The 19323-nt window shown below is 40.1% G+C and overlaps 1 long non-coding RNA gene across 1 annotated transcript in view; it reads left to right on the top strand.

Annotated features, from left to right (window-relative positions):
* The window catches only part of LOC110363074 (uncharacterized), a 96502-nt gene that overhangs the window by 67406 nt on the left and 9773 nt on the right, over nucleotides 1-19323 (top strand). Inside the window, exons 24-31 of the long non-coding RNA XR_010473360.1 lie at nucleotides 2009-5811; nucleotides 6245-6362; nucleotides 6791-7605; nucleotides 7902-8159; nucleotides 13255-13360; nucleotides 14559-14678; nucleotides 16299-16401; nucleotides 18633-18769. This is a non-coding gene — a long non-coding RNA (uncharacterized LOC110363074). The remainder of the gene's footprint in view (nucleotides 1-2008; nucleotides 5812-6244; nucleotides 6363-6790; nucleotides 7606-7901; nucleotides 8160-13254; nucleotides 13361-14558; nucleotides 14679-16298; nucleotides 16402-18632; nucleotides 18770-19323) is intronic.

The raw sequence follows: 19323 nt of genomic DNA, 5'->3' as shown, positions 1-19323 counted from the left end.
AAACAAAGGCAGTTGTTGCACGCTGACTCTTGAACACGGCTGGGAAAATAGTCTGTCAAGGAGAGTTTACTTCCTTTATTAATAAAAAAAGAAGAAAAAGGGTTTATGGATCTTTTCCTGAATATGAATATTAAATAGACTAGTTGTGGGAACTCTGATTTTAATTTCCTATGTCTTTATTTGGAATTTTACTCCCTCTTGGAAAGGTGTCTACTTAAATAAAGGGGGAAAGGGAATTTAATGAATTACAAAAAGGGTTATTTTACATGGAAAATGTGTATTCCTGGCTATTTCCATTTAAAGAACATGACATTAGTGTGGAAATTGCCCCTTATGAACAGGTCATTAATGTCAACTCTACTAAAACTGACATCACCTGCTACTATTTTAATTGTGTGTTTTACTAATGCTAACCATTTTCCTGACAATAGAACCCCCATAAGCTTAATGAATCTTTGCAGAATACATAAACCAAGGTCAATATGTAAGAAATGTTTCAAATGTTAAGAAACTCTCTCTGCAAAGCTGAAAGAAAAGTTTATTATTCTTTTACATTCAAAAGAATAGGAGCAAAAATAGAAATTGTACGCAATATGTTTTCCAGATCATAGTATATAAAAAAAAAACCTTTGATGCTTTTGGGAAATCTTTTCGATTAGCTACTATTTTATGTAAAGAAAAGGACTTATTTAACCGGGTTACGTTTCCAAGATTTATTCTTTATTTTTCCAATACAAGTGGCATATTAAAAAAAGAAAAATCCCAAATACTTCTTTAGTGTCATAAGTAACAGTCGCATTTTTTTCCCATGGTTTGGTGGAGGGGGAAAGAGAGAAAATGAAATCCAGATTTGTAATTCCTAACAGGAGAAATTCGATCCTTTCCAATGTTTAAGTAATATTTCCTGTAAAACATACGAGGCCATCTGCAGAGCTGTTTCCAGACACATTTTGAAGTGGCAAGGGCAACTGAAAGAGACCCGAATGGAGGCTGGCATTTCACCTCTGGGAGATGGAGCATTAAAGGTTTCTAAAAGCTGGTTCTACAATTTTACAAAGTATTCAACCACTGCATAGTTCATAATTTGTTTAATTTACCTACCTTTTATAGGTGTGGGGAGGGGGAAATCCGCTCTGCAAGAGACAGTATAAAAACCAAGACAGCTGTAAAAAGCTAATGTACAGCTATCAAGAATGCTTCATGATTTTAGTTGATTGAAATTGTATTTTATTCTTTACAGGCCCTGTACAAAGATTATAGGGAAATATTCACCTAGAGAAACTGTACAGAGTGAAACATATTTGGGTAGACAACAGAAACACCGAACCCTTTTTGCTATTTAAGTCTATTATGGAATTTTGTTTTATTGTTGATCTCCAGGGTCACCTTATGAATTTGTGTTAGTAAAATGTTATGGCCTCACTATAATATTCACTTTGTGGAAGGGCCTGCATTTACCAAATCTCATCTGAGATTGAATATAAATGAGAAACTTGCATCTCTCTTCAAGGAATATATTTTAAACTGTTTTCTCCCCCTTTTGAATTACAGACAGATTCTAAAATTGAATTCTTTTTTTTATGCCAGGATTCAGTAAAATGACTGAACAGTTAGGCTTACCTTTGATATATGTCTTAAATTTTAAATTTGCATCGTTCAAATAGTTAACTTCCGGGCCAGATTCTGCCCTCAGATGTGCATATTTGGGAACCCTATTAACTTCCTTGGAAAATAATGTTATACTGTTTGGATGGACTCAAATGAGATACATTACACTGCTACCTTCCGTCATTCCCCTGTAAAACTCAGTATTTGCTGCAATTTTTATCTTGCAGAGTGGTGTAGCTCTTTGTGTTCTGTCAGTAGCAACCAGTCGGCTGGATATTTGTCCCCGTCCTCTCATGTCTCTGGCTGTGCTGTTGAGATTAAATAAGACAAGTAGGGTATAGCTGGTAATGCCTATGAAATTTGAAAGTCGCTTTCTGCCTTTGTGACTGTGTTTGTGCAGCAATTTCTGCAGCTCGAGGGACGGTTGTTGGAAGTGGCTTTTGTGTGTTCCTGCCCCACTCATTCCCTCCTTGGAGCCCCATGTCTCCAGCAACTTTCGCCAAAAAGATGCTGAGCAAAAAGTTTTCTAAGAATGGAAAATTCATTGCATCAGTTGCTCCAGTGTTCATTTGCTGATACGATGAGGCTCGTTTCAGTTTCCACGCAGTGCTTCTGGCTCTGATTTTCACCTGTGGCATGGAAGAACTCTCTAATATCGATTTTCTTGGCTGCACACAAGTACTTCTGGACCTTCTCTGTATAGAACCCAGAGGCAGGAGGATCCCACCATGCTCCCGCTCATCCAGTGGCCTAAATCTGTGGGTTAATTTGGGGACTGAAGAGATCTTCAGCTTCACGTGAAGCCCTGTGGTGAGTTATTACAGCCTCTCCCCTAGCGCTGGGTCACAAAACCTCACCATCCTGCCAAAGGGCTTCGTTCCACCCCTCCTCTCAACTCGCTTTATTGCCTCTTGATCGAGCAGGAGTTATGACATTGAATTTCAAAGTTAACATAAAGTAAGTGGGACGATTAATATGAAACTGTTTTCCAGATAGTTGTGGGTTTTTTTTCGCGGTATCTTGCCCATCACAGCAGCTGTTCGGCGCGCGGTGCCACGGCACTGCCACTCCGCGCTCTGATCCCGTATGAAGTCAGCAAGAGCCTTCAAAACTGTCACTTCCATTTCCTACCAAAAGCAAAACACTTCCTACAAGGAAAGCACACATTACAGCTGAATTATAAATGAGGACTGGTATTTTTGCAAGGTACAAATCGGAGGCATTCTCCATATTGTTAGAATACCAATTTTATTTTCCTGGTGTGTAGTACCCAGTGCAGCGCGCTGTCCCCAGAGATGTGTGCATTCTCCGGAGATTACTTCAGCATTGCATTACTGCTATCACATATCCATTATATATACTCTTTCAGACAAGTGGAAATGTTTTCACAAAAACAATCTGGAATCTTGGCTTAAAACCCAAGCTTGCTGTCAAGACAAACAGAGTAGCCTCAAAGAGGACTTATTTTTATTTTGTTCAGCCAAGTATGTTGTTTCTGGATTATAATAAGGGAAAATATAGCAGCTATCAGTCTTCAGTTTATTTGACAAGCTTCCTCTGACAAATCTAGAGGAATAAGCCCTGGCCCTGCAAACTCGTTCTCATTCAGGTATTCCCTTTGGCTCCGGCACTTTTATTAGTGTGATTAAGAGCCACACACATATTTACAGGACAGGAGTCACAGGATGAGATGATATATGTGCTTGGCCATTACTTATTTTGAAAAGTTTTAAAAGCCTTTGCTGTTTTCAGCGCTTGTCTCTATCAACCAGCGCTCTAAGAGCTTGTCCCATCACCTATCAAACAAGGTCAATGAGCTGGTTATAATCAGATGCCAAATAAACAAATGCAAACTTGAAATCGAGTGATTTACTGTCCATTTTCATTAAGTTCTTCCCAAGGAAGCGAACACTTTATGCAGCACAAGGGACCTTGGGAAAGGGTCAGCTGCCGTGCTGAAGCGAGACGCGGTGTGATGGTTTTCACCCAAATGGAGTTTAACGATAGCGAGTGTGAAGGGAAGGCTGCCTTGTTTGGGGAAAAGAGCGCTGTAAACAGAGCGGCGTCTCTTCACCTTGCAGTGAATTCTCTTTTGTGAGGTGCGTGGAGTTTTAATATTAATGTGTTTACATTACTCTGAGTTTTCTGCTCTTTAGACTAGAATTTCCCCTGTTCGATCAGCTGAAAACAACATTCTTGGGACACGGGAGATTCTAGCTTCGTTATAAAACTCAGTGCATTTTAAAATCGAAATCTCAGCTTAAGGATTCCAGCATGAAGCTGGGTTGCTCTCGAGAATCAAGACACCTTTATGTGGTGAGGTCTGACCTCAATGGAAAATGAAGAGCAGCACAAAGGGCAGGTAATCTTTCAATACGGCCGTGCCTGGTGGCTGGAGCCGCATATTCAAATGCGATGGGAAAACACGTGTACACCTCAGTGTGATGTACCACTGCCCTGTCACACACAGGGAAGACACTCTCAGTTTGGGCAGTATAAATCAGATTGACACTGTACTGGAGCACTACTTGGAAAAGGCATGTCACTTGGACAACACAAAATATTGAGCAACTTGAATTGTTTTTCCATGAAGCTTATCCCTTGATAGCACTTTCCTTTCTTATATCTCCTTAATACAGCATAATTTAGATGTTTTCTAGGCAGAGTTATGCTTATAATGCTGCTTTTCCAACATGATATTGGCTGTAATGTGGAGGCACTGGCGAGAAGTCACAGTTTGCTTCTTTGCCATTTTGTGAGCCTCCTAGTTTAAAATAGGAACGTCTAACTCAACCTATTTTGAAATTTTGTGAATAATCTTTACAAACAAATGGTTTGCCTGTGATTTTTCTCTATTTGTTTTATAAATTGTTCCATTCCCATATTTCAGAAAATTTCCCAAATGAGACTGAGCAAAAAAAAAGAATGTTTTCTCTCTCTTTTTTTCCTAAAGGTTGCATAAATATTTCACATGTATCTCCCTTTAATTAGATTATAACACTGTAAAGTGGCAAAGAGTTTTCTCTTTCCCCAAATTAGACATGAGAACCACAAACAAATTAATTTGTGTCTCAGGGTTTTGCCTGGGCCTCTTGGCCTGCTCCAGCACTCACACAGACACTCCTGACCCTCTGGATTTCAAACGCCTGAGGGTAAAAAGCAATTATAAAAACATGACTTTCCCAGATCAGCTTTCGAATCTGCCTTGTCTCTGTTTTATTGATGGGAGATTGAAGGAAGATTCAAATCAGCTATCCTTCAATTCTTTACCAGCAGCAAAATACAGAAATCATTAGCTTTTTCTGTGTAAATGACTTTGTCCTGCTTTATTATTCAAAACTGGTTGGGCACTTGACTTAAAAAGGCCATGTTGAATATTTATTTCTAGTTTTGGCACTTGTAAATAGTCTGTCGCTTTGCTCCTTATTTTCTTTTTCAGAATAATTCTTCATGGAATTAGAGCAGGAACTAATTAATATGGGTATTTTTTTTAATAGGTAAAAACGCACACTGAGTTAAATTTGGATGATCTTGCTCTCATAGGTCTATTGTTGTTAGGAAACACTCCTGCAGAACCATTAAAAAAAACCAGGGAAAATTATTAAATATCTGTTTGATTTTACTTCTCTGTGTGACTACCAGTGTTCATTTACTAATAAGCATGGAATGAGAACAAAATATCATCTTTAAATCCCAGTGCAATTACATGCACTCATGGTGCCAAGTCTAGTCAACTCCCAGGAATGGGTACAGGGAAGAGGAGCATTTTAGGGTTTTTTGTGGGAGCAGAGAGATCCTTAAACCCGGGTACCCAGCAAGGATGGTCCTTTGCTCTTTGAATCATAATGGCACTTGAAAGCATCAGATGAGGTTTGTGCACCTCCAGAAGGGAAAGTGTCGTGTAAGCCTATGCTTAGCTTGGCAGACGCTACTTGCAAAGTCCTGGCCTAAAGAAAATGCATGTTTTTCAGCCAACCTGATGTGAGATGTGACATCTGAAGGTGGGAGGAAGGGTGTGTGCCCGTGCCAGACCGAGCAGGCTCTTCATATTTCCTTTTCTGTTTGGAATAACACGTGGGTTTGAATTTGATCTCAGCCCAAGTGAGGACACAGACCAGGCTGTGAGCGGGGATGGTTTCAGAGGCGCCAGATAAATGTCAGGAACTCCAGGCATAAAGGTGGATCTTAACAATTTGTGTACAAGTAAGCACACCTTCCAGCCTATCTGTCACCTTTCTAAATCCTCCTGGGTTGGTCCTGCAGATAAAAATGCCTTGTAGCCTGGATGAAGGCTTGCTTAAGTGATACAAGGCACACATTCAATTTTAAGAAGCTGGTGCTTTATTTTTGGAATCCTAGAATGTGTATAGAATTTTAAAAGCCTAAAGCTATAATGTTTCACCGCTTCTTTGATAAAATTTATATTTAATCATATCTTAAAAACTGTTCTCATTCTGCCACTTGATGTTACCAACCAAGCGGAACCCATCAATGCAACACTATCTATCAGCCCTTCTTTTATTTCATTCTCCTATAACTCCTTTTTAATGGTACATATGTTAATGAATTACGGTGGAGTTTCGGTGAAGTACAAACGAAAATCATGCTTTTACAAAGATGGGACTATCACCCACAGGTTTTTCACTGCTTTACTGGAACCAGGATGCTGAATCTGACCCATTTACATTGCAAAACCTCCAACTTGCTGACCAATGCCTGTGTCCTTTCTTTTGAAGCTGTTTCCAAACGTTATGGTGAGTGACTTTCTCCATTGTCTTCAGATCTTCGTCTAAAGCTTTTTACTAACAGGTGGGTGTCAGGGAGCTTTTCTAGAAGGGGTGGGAGCGTTGTGTGTGATAAATGACAGCCCAGACTGATGAGGATGAGCGACTCGTCGGTACCTTGGCTGAATTTTCAGCGATGCCCATTTGCTGCTGGCAGTTATAACATTACACGGGGATTTGTGCAGTGAGATTCTTGTCTCTTTGTCAAATTTGTCTCTTTAAAACAGTAGTCAGACTAATCAAAGCCGCTGCTAAACTCTCCCTGCAGCTACACCTCTTAACTCTGCTGTGTAATGTTGTTGGATGCGTGTGTCTCCGGGTAGACATTGGCCTTTGTCAATAATGTGTCCAAGTTATTTGTGGCAAGAATGAGTTAAATGCATTTCTCTTTTTTTCAGAACTGAAACATGTCCAGCAAAGTTGGTGGTCTCCATAAGAAATTCAAACTCTCTGCTGACCAAGTGAAAACACACATGTGCGTGTATCAGGCATATACATAATCTTGGCTGAAAATCAGCGTCAGTGACAATTTCATTCAGTGAAATATTAATTTTGATCCCTGCTCTTAAAAATCATGTTTGTCTCAGGAATTTTACTTAGAAGACCTTTTACCCTTTTAGTACCAGGCTGACTTCTCAAGTTGTTAATAATTCTCTCTTACAATATGAAGAAACTCCATTTTTATTCCCATATAAATTCAAATTAAAATTCACATTTATTCATGTTCCTATGCCAGAAGGTTTGAGGTTTTTGTTTTGTTTCCTTCCCTGTTTCTCAGAAGTATCCATCATCGATCACCAATGCTAAAAAGACATGGGACTAAATGGACCATTGGCAACCACACGTGCCAATATCATTCCTTTAAATAGAAATGATTTGTTCTTACTCTTGATAAACACATAAGTAAAAGCCTGGTCTTTTCATTTCCGTCTCTTTTCCTGGAGGACTGTGGGATCTCCCAGTGCTGTCTGTTCTTTTCCTCTGTGTTTTGCAGACAGGGGAATCACATGCAAGACTCAGCTCCACGTCCTCTGAAGAAGCAACATTAAAGTCAGCACTTGACTGCACTGAATTTTACAGGATTTTTCTCCCAAGTATGATATTGATATCTTTTAAGTGAATGGAGTAATTGAAGAATCTTCCTCTAAACTATCGACAGGGTGTCTAGAGAAGAGATGAATGAAAAATATCTTTATCCCTGATAAAGGTTTAGGTAAATTGAGTTAATCTTGTGGTTTCTAATGCGACCCTTTTCAGTATTATTTAGGACGAGCCTTTCTGTGCTAAGCCCATGGGGAGGCTGTGTGTGGGGAGGAGAGGAAGGATAGCCTAAATTTTGGTGCTGGGTACCTGAGATGAGATTTTCCTTGTTTCTAAATAGTTTTTCTATGAAATCAGGACAGAGAAGCGGGAGGAAGGAGTTGAAGAAGAAACATTATTACTTGGCATCGCCCTGCCTCCCTGCTCATGGTTTCTTAGCATTTTGTAATAATAATTCTGTCATTTTAGGTAGAAAGTTTTGGGGGTGAGCGGCTGGAGGAGGATTCCATGAGCATCAGCAGGAGCAGAGAGGGCTGGGGAGGCCCTGGACAGGACAGCGGTGCTGATGTGTTGGCTCGGGGACATTTCTGGTCTGCACGAACCCAGCGGGATGTGTGTGCAGCTCCGAGCTGCTGGGAGAGGCTGAAAGCATCTCCGCTCACTTCCAGGCTCAGGTTTTGGACAGCCTGAATTTGTTCTGGAGGAAAAAGTATTTAAAAAAAAAAGGTAAGAGAAAACATATAAATAGTTCTGTATTTACAGGAATAGCTTAGAAAGAAGGCACCCTGAAATGTTTTCTTTTTCCAGGAATGTCTCCTTGCATCATTTGAGTAAAAGGAGGAGATTTAAAGTATCAGCTTTTCTGTAAATGTAAAAATTACTGGGATACAAATTCGATCACATTTGCAAGGATTAAAGGATTTGATCTGCAGAACGCATTCTCTTCCTAAGCATGACAAATGGAAGCAAATTACAGATGGCTTCTCAATACTTTTCCAAAATTATTTTCCTGGCTTTTTTTGTTTGTTTGGGGTTGTTTGGTTTTTTGTGTGTGTGTGTGTGTTTTTTTTCCCCATTCTGTTTTGGTTTGGTTTACTTGTTTGTTGTGCTTTTTGTTGTGTTTCTGTTTTTCACCCACTTGTGTGCCACTAGAGATTTTTAGATATTTAAGCAATCATAATGCCAACAGAGAGGCTTAAAAAAGGATACTGCATAACTATTACATTGCCAAATTACTCATGACTGGTGAAACGAAACAAAGTCAGGCCCGAAGGCACTCAGAAAGCAACATTTTGCATCCAGTCTCCTTATTTTTTTCTGAGGTTTTGGGGCATCCCTTTATTTCCATGACGTTAGTTTTGTTTCACCCAAAGCCCTCCTTTGTTTGGCACAAAAATTAGTGTGTGCTATAGGAGTAGACACTCCTATTATTGGTTTAATGCATTAATGAATTTGTATACACATGCTTGTGGCCCCCCAGAAAGTGACAGGATCTTCTCAAACTTCCAAGTTGCTCTATTATATTAAAATAAGTATAGATTTTTTACATTTTATCAATTTCTGGTTCTGTGAAGCCTGTCCACTTTTTCACTTTTCCGAATTGACTAAGCTTTCTATTTCATATCTGAGAGGACTCAGGAGATTTGAAGATAAGATGCCTACCTTCGAAGAAATTCTGTCTCCTTCAATACATACTCGTTTGCTGACTCCACTGGTCAGTCTTCAAGGTCATTAATGTTTGGAAATTGCCAGTCAAAGAGCAGCTAATAATTTTCCTCCTCTGTCTCCTTATGCTCTGATTTTGGTCCCATCTGGGCTCAGGCAGCGGTTCCCACACATCTGGGTTTTACAAATTTCAGCCACACTGTGTCCTTGTCCAAGGCTTTTACATCGGTATGAATGAAACGTGATAAATGGGGGTTTGCAAGCTGTAATAATTGTGTTTTTCTTCTGAGGATGTTATAGAAAAGCTGGTTTTGTCAGCACGTCCTAAAGTGGGTTTCCTGATTAAAAACAACAGACCAGCGGCAGAGCTTGAAAAGAGGGATTTCTGCTGTTCTGAAATATAGAGATGTAATGAATATAGCAGAAATTTCAAAGTTAGTTTTAACTTTTTGAATGTTGTTGGGGCTTTTTTGTGGTTTTGTGTGTTTTGTTTTGTTTTATTTTGTTTTCTTGAAAACATCAGGCTCTCAAGACCAAAGCACAGATATCTCTTCAGTCATGGTCAGACTTTTCTCTTTTGTCCATAGCACTAATTCACTGGGAACTTTCAGTAGCAAGAGCTCCATTCATTTCATTTAGGGTTTTATCAAGGAGATTATGATTCAAATTATGAAGCCACAGATGCCCTGCAAATAAGTCTTTGGAGTTTCAGTGATCATTGATAAAACAAAAGTAAGTGAGGGCCAGATAAAAATGTTAATATTTAGGTATGTAGAAGATTTTTTATGCCGTCTGCTTTTTTATCCAATTGAAGAAAATAATTTCAAATTAAGGAGGTACAATGCCTATTTGGATAAAACAGTTTCCTGTAATAACAGGGGAATTAATATAAAGGTAATGGTTGTAAGTTGTTCTGGCTGTTTTTAAAAAGCAATGGAAGTAAAATATTGATTGTTTAATGCCAACAAAAAAAGAAGGAAACAGGAGGGAGAGAGAATCCAAGAGCAAGTGCTTCTGCAAAGTTCCTTTTTCTCAGTTTTTGGTGTAATTAGAGAAATAGCTTGCAGCGCAAGGAAAACTGCGTGGAGAAGTGAACAGAGCTTGGTGCTACCAACGTCCAAGTCCCATCTGGAGAGCAGGGATGTGACAGGACTGTGTGACCATGAGAGGGGAACGGGGTGACGGAAATCTTTGGCAAACATCTTTTCAACAGCTTGTAACTCTGTCTTGTCTTTAGCTGAAATTGTTGTAACAGAAGGGAAAAATCCCAACACCCTTCATTATCCTTGTAAATCCTGGCCTGGAAAACCCCAGGGAGCTTGCTCCCAAGAAAAGGAATCCTTTGCACAATAACTGCCCATTTTCAATCAGTCCTCTTGATCCCTGCTCTTGCTTATTCCCCAGAATCTGCCGAGTCTGTTGAACTTCCTCATAGTGACCCTCCCATTTAATTCATGGGCCATTTTGTATTTACAGAGAGGTCAATAAAAGCTTTCCAGAGCCGCAAACCTCTCTGTAATGGTTGTCCTGAGCAATCCAGCCTGAAGAGCCCCAACAGGAAATTGGTAAAGCAGCAGCCAATTTCCTTTTGCCTTTTTACTGCCTTTTGGTCTTCCTGCTCTGTTCGTATCCCCACTGCTGAATTATTCTAGAAAGGGTGGGGTGTTTCCAGCGCCACATATGGAGGAGAGCTCATATTCACGGAATTTTACACAAGGCTAACCAAACATCAGATATATTTAATTAATAACGGTTGTTAGGTTAAAGCACAAGACCAATCACGAAATTTGGTTTCTGTTCTGACTTTGTTGCCGTCACACTGAGTGACTTCGAATCAACTATTTTATTGATCTTCTGTTACCCTTGCTTAAAATGTGGGTGATACCTACATATCTTCCAGGCTGAGGTTTGTAGGCACTTTGAAATCTTTGGGCACAGATAGCGATGCGATGCAGTAATAGCACTGAACCTCTGCCCTCTATTCCTGCATCGGAACATGGGAAATAATATATTTTTTGAAGAGTGAGGGGATAAAATTGTGAAATATTTTAGCTTAATAAAACTGCTTCACATAAGCTGCAGCTACATTGGCAGTAACTTATTGGAACAGATCTGCAAAGTGAAATTGTTGATACTGAGTACCAGACGTCCACAATAAACACATTTCCAGGTCGTTCGCTTCAGATGATGGTGAGTCTGTTCCTGTTGGCTGCAGACCCATTACTGGATAGAACATGTCTTCTGCTTTAGTTTCACCCAAAAGAGATCCAGCCCATATGCTTCATGACAGCTGTGTGATGCTCACCACATCGGGGACATGGGGACATCTGGAAGGTGGCTTTCAAAAGCGTGCTCCCAACTCGGACCCAATCAATGGCATGGATGCCCAAAGGGTCTTTCCAAAGTCTGTGCTCGGTGTCACAGCAGCCACTGCACTGTCTGTCCTGGGAGAAGAATGCAGAGATCTAATTTAAATGCCTGGGCTGCCTGTGCAGTGCCTGGGGAGTGTTTTGCATCTTGGAAAGCCCTAGTTACCCATGACAGCAAACGTCCTGAGTGCCCAAATTAATCAATGGGAAATGCTGATGTTAAAGGAGTCTAAATCCCACATCTCCCTGGGCCTTAGGCGTGACTCACAGCCTTGGTCTTTTCTTTAAACTAGCGAGATATGCAATCTCCCCCAAAATAAGCAGAATAGAGGAAGTAAAGACTAAGCAGGTGGTGGTGGTTACGTGTTCTTTTCTACAATAATATAACGATCAAAGCATAAAGTTTTGGTCTCTGCTCTTTTAACTTTTCTGTACTTTCTTCAATGACTACTTAATGCAAAATAAATAAGAAAGTCCTTAAACTTGGTCAGGGTCTCTTTTCTCTCAAGGAACTGCCCTAATTGCTTGTAGGTTACTGTATCCATCCATGAGGACGCCATTACTTTCTGAAAATTAGAATATTGCCTTCACAAGGCACATACTTTTAACTCAAATAGCTGAAAAAAAAAAATCACTCAGGAAGTTAGAGAGAAATTAGACTCTGCTTCTTCCCTGGCTGGTGTGAACCCTTTTGACACTGAGCCTTTGTGTACCAGGAGAGGGTCCCCTGGCTGTGTTGGGAAAGGATGAACCTGCTATTTTCTATTTTCCATCTGACTGTGCCCTAACTGCCTCCCAGGTATAGATACATGGATGGGGCCTTCTAGTTTGGGATATCTTGACAATATTTTAAAAGTTTAAGAGTCCAGGATCAGTTCAGAATTGGGCAGGTGAACAGGAACTTTGAATTCAAGATTTAGACTTGGTCACTGCAAACATCCTAAATGCTGCACCTGTGTCCATGTTATGTCCTACTAGTCAAGATAATGTCCTTGCTGTTGCTCAAGACATGGATATCGTTGTAGATCCCATTGTCAGAAAGGTGTCACTGATAAGAACATTTCCTTAGACATTATACACTGTTTTCTCAGTATTGTCAATTTGTTTTCACAGTACCACATTTTCCATATGTTATGTGGGAATAAGAAATATTCTAAATTGAGATTACTGATGAAAAAAATACTGGGGGAGCACTAGCATTTATCTTAATTTTGCTCCATGTACGGATATCATTCAGGCTCATGTATGAAGTTTTCCTGCAGCACTCAAGGCCACTAGTCCTTTGGTTCTGACATTTGAAACCTGAGAAGAAAACACAAATCTGAATAATCGTGCTTGTGATTCCCTGAATTTATTCACTTATGGAAAGAAATGAAGCACAGTAAAGTCTCTCATGTGGAGAAGATTGAAGTCATAAACTCTAAAATGATTGGATTACCTGTCTTGTCTTGTGTTATCTTTTGTGCTAGTTACGTATTGTTTCAAAGCTACAAAAATAACAGCTCTTCCGTCTGAAATATTTTTCTTAGTTTTGCCTCTTGGTCATAAAAAGTAATCTGATACTTTTTTCTTGTAAGGTTTCTTGTATGTTTTAGCTCTTCTTTAAGCCTTCAGTCTTAAGTTTGATTTTTGTCAGTTAACCTCACACCTCAAATACAGATTTTCTCTTCAGGCTACAACTTTGATTCTTCTAGTCAATCCCAAACTTCGCAAAACTATGGATGTGCATATTCTTTTTTTTTCATAATTATCAAGTTTATTCATTTTTTTTTTTTTTTCGCCTTCAGGATCTTTCTGGCAAGGATTGTGCTCTCCTGGGTTTCAAGGCTGCAAGAATTACAATTCACTCAGAGTTCAAGCCTTTGTTTAAGACAACGTCCTCAGGGTTATGAGGTATGTTAAATGGCAGAAGAAAAACTTCTGTTCTGGGCCTCCTGTTTGGCTGCATTTTATCAGGTGCAATATCTGCAATGCAGACCTTGACTCCACAAATGCCAGTTCAGGAACCGGCTGGAGTTTTGTGGTAATTCCCATTGACGTTGGCTGTGTTGAAGCATCAGGACCTCACATGCAACCAGGAATATCACGTAGGAGTGTCACAACTCAGGGTCAGTGTCATTATTTATCCATTTTCTCTTTACAGAAATGACTGGAGTATGACTCAGCCCACTGCTAATCCTGGCTCTAAGTGAGATTAAGCTCTGTCTAAAGACATGTACAAGAGCTCCCCACAGCTCTGGCTCTTGACATTACGCATGTAGATTTTAGTGGTCTCCAATGAAGCTATAAGGAGAACTTATTTTTTTTCTTTCCATATAGACTCCTTGTAGCAGAAAGACATTTCAGAAGTAGCTGTTGATACCTGGAAAGAACAATAGTCTCTACCAGGTCAGCAGTTTACTTGCCTCATGGATTGCTGGGGGACCACACCAAGCCACTGTCAGTTTTTAGGCTGCCCCACCACACCGATCTCACACCACACGTATCTCCTTCCATCCACATAGGACAGTTTGTGCAGAAGGGGTCCGGCTGAGCCTGGCAGTGATGTCCCCCAGATGTGAAGCCCCAGGCCCCAAGAACACCCACAGCCCCTGGTCAGGAGCCCCTGGCCGTGCCCAGCCCCTTGCAGAGGAGTTAGGATGCAGCAAGCATCGCATCTCAGCTTCCCAGGCTGGAGGGTCCTTTCCTATTTCTTTTTAGGGCAACATTCTTATATGATATTTTCTCCCTTCATGGGAAATGTCAACATTTATGAAATGGGAGCAAACTGTTTAAATTTTTTATAGACTGAGAAGATTAAGCTTTGGCCGGCTCTAGTCAAAATTTCCCTGGTTCCCCATAAGCAAATGAATTTGAGTGAAAAAGTGGACTTGTCTGTAGTGCTGCACGAAGAAAGCCATCAAGTTGTTCCCTGCAGTCCTGCCTTGTTACTTGAGTATGCATAGGAATCCGAGGTGTATCTTTATAGGTCCGTATTTCCACGACCTCCAGTATTCTTTCTTTCATTTGCTATTTTATTTTGTTACCTGGATACAACTATGAGGCGAGTGGCACTTTAAAAAACTATTGCTTGTATATGCTTCAATTGCAGTTTTGATGAAGGAGATGAGATAAACTGGCGTTCTCATCTATGTGACTCAGACACAATAAGGACAGATAAAGAAATGCAAAGAGCATTGCAAAACACTATTTATTGCTATTTTCAATGGTGGTGAGTACTCCAAATAAATCCCCGTACAGCTGAACTTTCACACAGTCAGTACTTTTGGGACATCAGCAGATCGTAGTCACTCAGTTCACTTCTGTAGCTGAATCCTTAATAAAAAAGAACACCCAGACTTTGGACAGAATTTGTTTTAATCAAATATTTGTGTTTTATATTGAGGCTTTAAAATAATCACTGTGATACAACATGGTGCACTGAGAAGCATTTCCAAATTCATTGGAATGTGATCACTGAGGAGTTCATTTTCTGCAAGGTCTTAAAATACAGTCATGTAGTAAAAAGCCTTTATTTCATTGTCTGGCTATCCTGCCAAGTCCCTTCCTTCCTGGAATGTTTATTAAATTTAGTTTCTTGTGGTCTGTAAATATATATAAATATATTCTTCTATTACCTCAGAAGGCTTGGTGGGTTGCTAATTGCATCCTAGTTTTTGGGGAACTGGTACTTGTGCTAGAATTTTAGCTACATGCTAAGATGTGACAAACTAAGATTGCTCTCCCTGTGAGAGGTTTACCCTCCCTGCTGACGACTGATTCTAGATTATAATTTATTTATTTTTTTTTTAACTGAGAGCACACAATATTGATGTGACGATTCCAACACAGCTGTCTGGCAGTGTTAATCAATGATCTCTGCTTGCTCGCAACACCCAACCAGCTTTAGATCATGGTGACAACAGCAGAACAAGCCCAGTGCAGCCTTTGCGTTAGTGATTACTCTCCTAGTTGCTGTACATTTGGAGCAAATATTGTTTTCCTCATGTTAGAAACAAAACAATAACTGCTTCTTCTCTCTTCTTTCTCTTCTTCTTCTCTTCTTTCTCTTTGTCCTCTCCTCTCCTCTCCTCTCCCCTCGCCTCCCCTCGCCTTCTCTTTTGTCCTCTCCTCTTCTCACTCCTCTCCCTATCTCTTCTTTCCCAAACTTTTTAGACCTCTAGAGACTGCAACCATCAAGATATTGTTTTGTCTTCCATAGTTAACTAATCAAATCTCTACTTTGTTCAGTATTTTTAATGATGGTTCTGTAAGATCCTTGCTTGTTACATCTGAAAATTGAATAAAAAATTCCTTTGTGCTGACAGCTTCATTGTAGTCAGTGTTCAAAATATCAAAGGATGAATGCTAAATGTTCATAATGTAAAGTGTCAAGAGTGCAATCTGGGATAATAGAATACATGTCTTGCAAACTTGCACTTTAATATGGCAAACTACTTGGTCAGCAAGCAAATTAATTCATTTATGATTTGATATTATTGCAAGCAGTGGGTCAGCTTTGGCAGACAGTTCTGAGTGCTGTTGAATTTTGCTGCCACGCAGTATCTTCTGTATTTGTAGATGTCTACCAGAAAATGAATGCGTGGTCTCAGTTTAAGGGTATGACTTCAGTGGCTTCCCTAATGTGTATCTGTTCACTGTGTTCTTTTCCTAAGCTTTTTGTCCCAATGCATGTTCACTGTTCAAAGGGACTAAAAACATTAGCTATAATTATCTGGTTATGTTTTTAAAAATACCAGTTGTTACACCATATGAATTGATTGTGCAGATGTTTAAAACACGACCAGATGAATACAGAGAAATGTTGTCAATGGCATGTTGTCTCCCACAGTTCCACAAAGAAACTTGAACATATTTTCTGGCAGAGCTCTTCGTTTTCCCAGGACAGATATTTGCAAGCCTACCTCTGTAGTTCGTGAATATCAAAATGAATGGTAAATATTAACCTCTGAGAGCTAGAATAATGTGAAAAATTACAAAAGTAAATGTTAGCAAAAATATCTGCTACACAGGCAAAGAGAGAGACAGCATTGAAAGGATTTATGTTATTTTTTGAGTCTTGGCTCGCACACGAAAGTTGTGAATCTTTTGATTGAAAGGAAAGTAAGGTCCAATTTTTCAAAAGCAGCCTTGAAGGTTTGTTTTTCAGAGTTCAGTGACCTGATTGAAAGAACAGCTCTCTGTAAAAACAATTATGGAAGAGGAAAAAAAAAAACATTTCACATACTGTAAAAGTTACGACTGCAAACAGATTTTCATCCTCTTGTACAAAAAAAGCCAACAACAACAAAAACCACACACACACACAACCAGAAACAAAACCCCAAACAAATGGATTAGCTCTCTCTTGTTTAAGCTCTCTTACTTAAAAAAAAGGAAATTGGGTAACCCTTTTGAGTTGGTTGACTGTGTCATCCTTGATTGATACTACTTATGAATAGTACACATCTGTAACTTATTACTTATCTGTTGATAACACCTTATAGATGGGTATATTGAAGCCCTTAATAATACCAGAATGGGGCTAAATAAACAGTTGCTAAAAGCAAGGCCTGTAAGTGAAAAAGTTTGGAAGTATCTGTATAAAAGTTGTTTAAAAGGAGAACACAGATGCAACACTGATCCATATTTTTTGGTGATAAAGCGTAAGTGGCTTTTAAGTGTGCTGTCCAGCTGATAGAATCATTTTGGTTGGAAGAGACCTGTAAGATCATTGAGTCCCACCATTAACCAAACGCTGCCAAGTCCACTACTAACCCTTGTCCTGAAGAACCTCATGTCTGTCTGTCCAACCCTCCAGGGATGGTGACTCCACCACTGCCCTGGGCAGCCTGTTCCAATGCCCCACAGCCCTTTCCAGGAAATTTCTCCTAATATCCAATGTAAATGTCCTCTAGAACAGCTTGAGGCCATTTCCTCTTTGGACACCTCTCAGAGAAATGCCTGTTACATCACTGCCCTGGTTTTAAGTGAATTTCTACAAAATTTCATGTCTGTATTGCAGTGACAAAAAAATCCTGGGACACTTTCAGTAGGCGGGATGTTTTCTGTTTCTACAAAAGTATTATCAGAGTGAACCCTGATGCTTGCATGCATCCTAAAGGCCCAAAGTACAGGTTCTCTCTGATGAAGCCCTTCTCAGCCTATTTCAAATGTAGAACTGGCTTAGCTGAGCTGCTGTAATTCCCTGGAGGCAGGAAAAAAAGTTGGAGGGATGAACTTGTAGCCCCATGACAGCAATGTCATCTACACCCACTGCCTATTCCTTTTTTTATGGGCAACCTGGTGGTCTTCCTGTCACAGATGTCTCAGTGTCATATGTTTTCTTTGTCCCATCCCAGAAGCAACATCAGCAAAAATATACTGGAAGATCGTACTGGGCTGGTAGCCAATGCAGATTTATGTCTTTGGGGCTGGGTTTTTTTTTTTTGTGTGAGTTGCCTTTGATTTAAAGACCAGCTTTTTATCATGGATGAGGTGTTGATCTAGGGACCAGGGCTTGGCAGCTGTCTCCTGCTGACTGGCCCCTGGCAGGACATTTGGCCAAAATTCTGTTCATGTATTGGGTTTTTGCCTGTTTAAAATCCATTTGGTGCTCTCTTCTCCTTGGAAATTGCCGCTGAGGGAGATTTTTGGTTTGTTTATTTTCTCATAGATGATAAAGGAGGTGATACAGACTGGCAGCTCAGTGTCCCAGTATCATCGGGGTACAGATACCCCCTGTATTCAGTGATGATGAGGACATGTCCTAGAACAAACAGTAGTCAGATTATGGTTTAAATTGTTTTATACTGGTGCAGTGAGTGCTAATTACCTCACAAGATAACTTGCATTTAGAGAGTAATTTCACATTTACTCCACTGGTTTGCGGCTGAAGTTGTGGCATCTGAGCAAAGGTTAAATCTGGCTTTTGCCTTACACATTTTACCAAAGTAAATGTGTTAAGGTAACACCAAAGTGAAAGCAATGACTGACTTAAAGCAGCTCTTAGCATTTGTTACTAACACCTCCACATCTACACAATGCGTTCAGCTTTCTTATGTCCCTGGCATCTGTTTGTTGGTTGTTGTTCTGTCATTAACATTATTACGGTCTTCAGAACCACAGTCAGTGTTTAATATTAATCACTACAGTTTGTATATTGACTTTTTGCTCGTTGCTGCAGGGTGCACAGAGGCCCCGAGCGCATCCTTCCCCGGCAGCCAGTGAGGCAGAAGGAGCAAACTGCATTAGGACCCTCCTGAGAATGTGGCACAGCACTTAAAGGACAGAGATGCTCTTCGGAAGCGGTGATGGGGACATGTGAGTGTTTGGTGGGATTTTGGCTGGGTTACGTGCAGTGGTTGTGCTTTCCATGCAGCTCAATGGGGCTGGGAGGGCAGTTTCGAAGTGCTGCATTAATTAAAAAGCAAAACTCGGCAGTCAAGAGAAGTCGAGGGTGAGGCCATGTTAGAAGGTCCTGCTGATGAACCTGGACATGGAACCATTTCCTGACCTGCTATGTTGGATCTCCAGGCTTGGTCTAGGGAGGTGCAGGCTCTGGGTGCATCCAGGTGATGGTAAATTCCTGCATTAATTTTGGTAATTGAGCAATATGTCCTGTTAGGAAAAATGTTTTCATATGCTTCTCATCTACCCTACCTCCACGGAGAGGTGAAAATCATGGAGTCACTTCAGCTCATTTTGTTGTCAGCTGACTGAATGACAACTCATTTAGCTGTCAGCACAGACTAACATGAGTTTTCAGAGTTGCTCTGCAGTCAACAGAGACCTTGGGTTGCTGTCTGTTAGATGCTTACACCTCGATTAAGTCTGTAATAAACCATTATCCGTGATTATGGTTTGGGCTATTATTA

The sequence above is a fragment of the Columba livia genome, chromosome 6, assembly GCF_036013475.1.
Source record: "Columba livia isolate bColLiv1 breed racing homer chromosome 6, bColLiv1.pat.W.v2, whole genome shotgun sequence".
NCBI lineage: Eukaryota > Metazoa > Chordata > Aves > Columbiformes > Columbidae > Columba > Columba livia.
The sequence above is the reverse complement of the archived record's forward strand: the minus strand, read 5'-3'. Positions and strand labels throughout refer to the sequence as shown.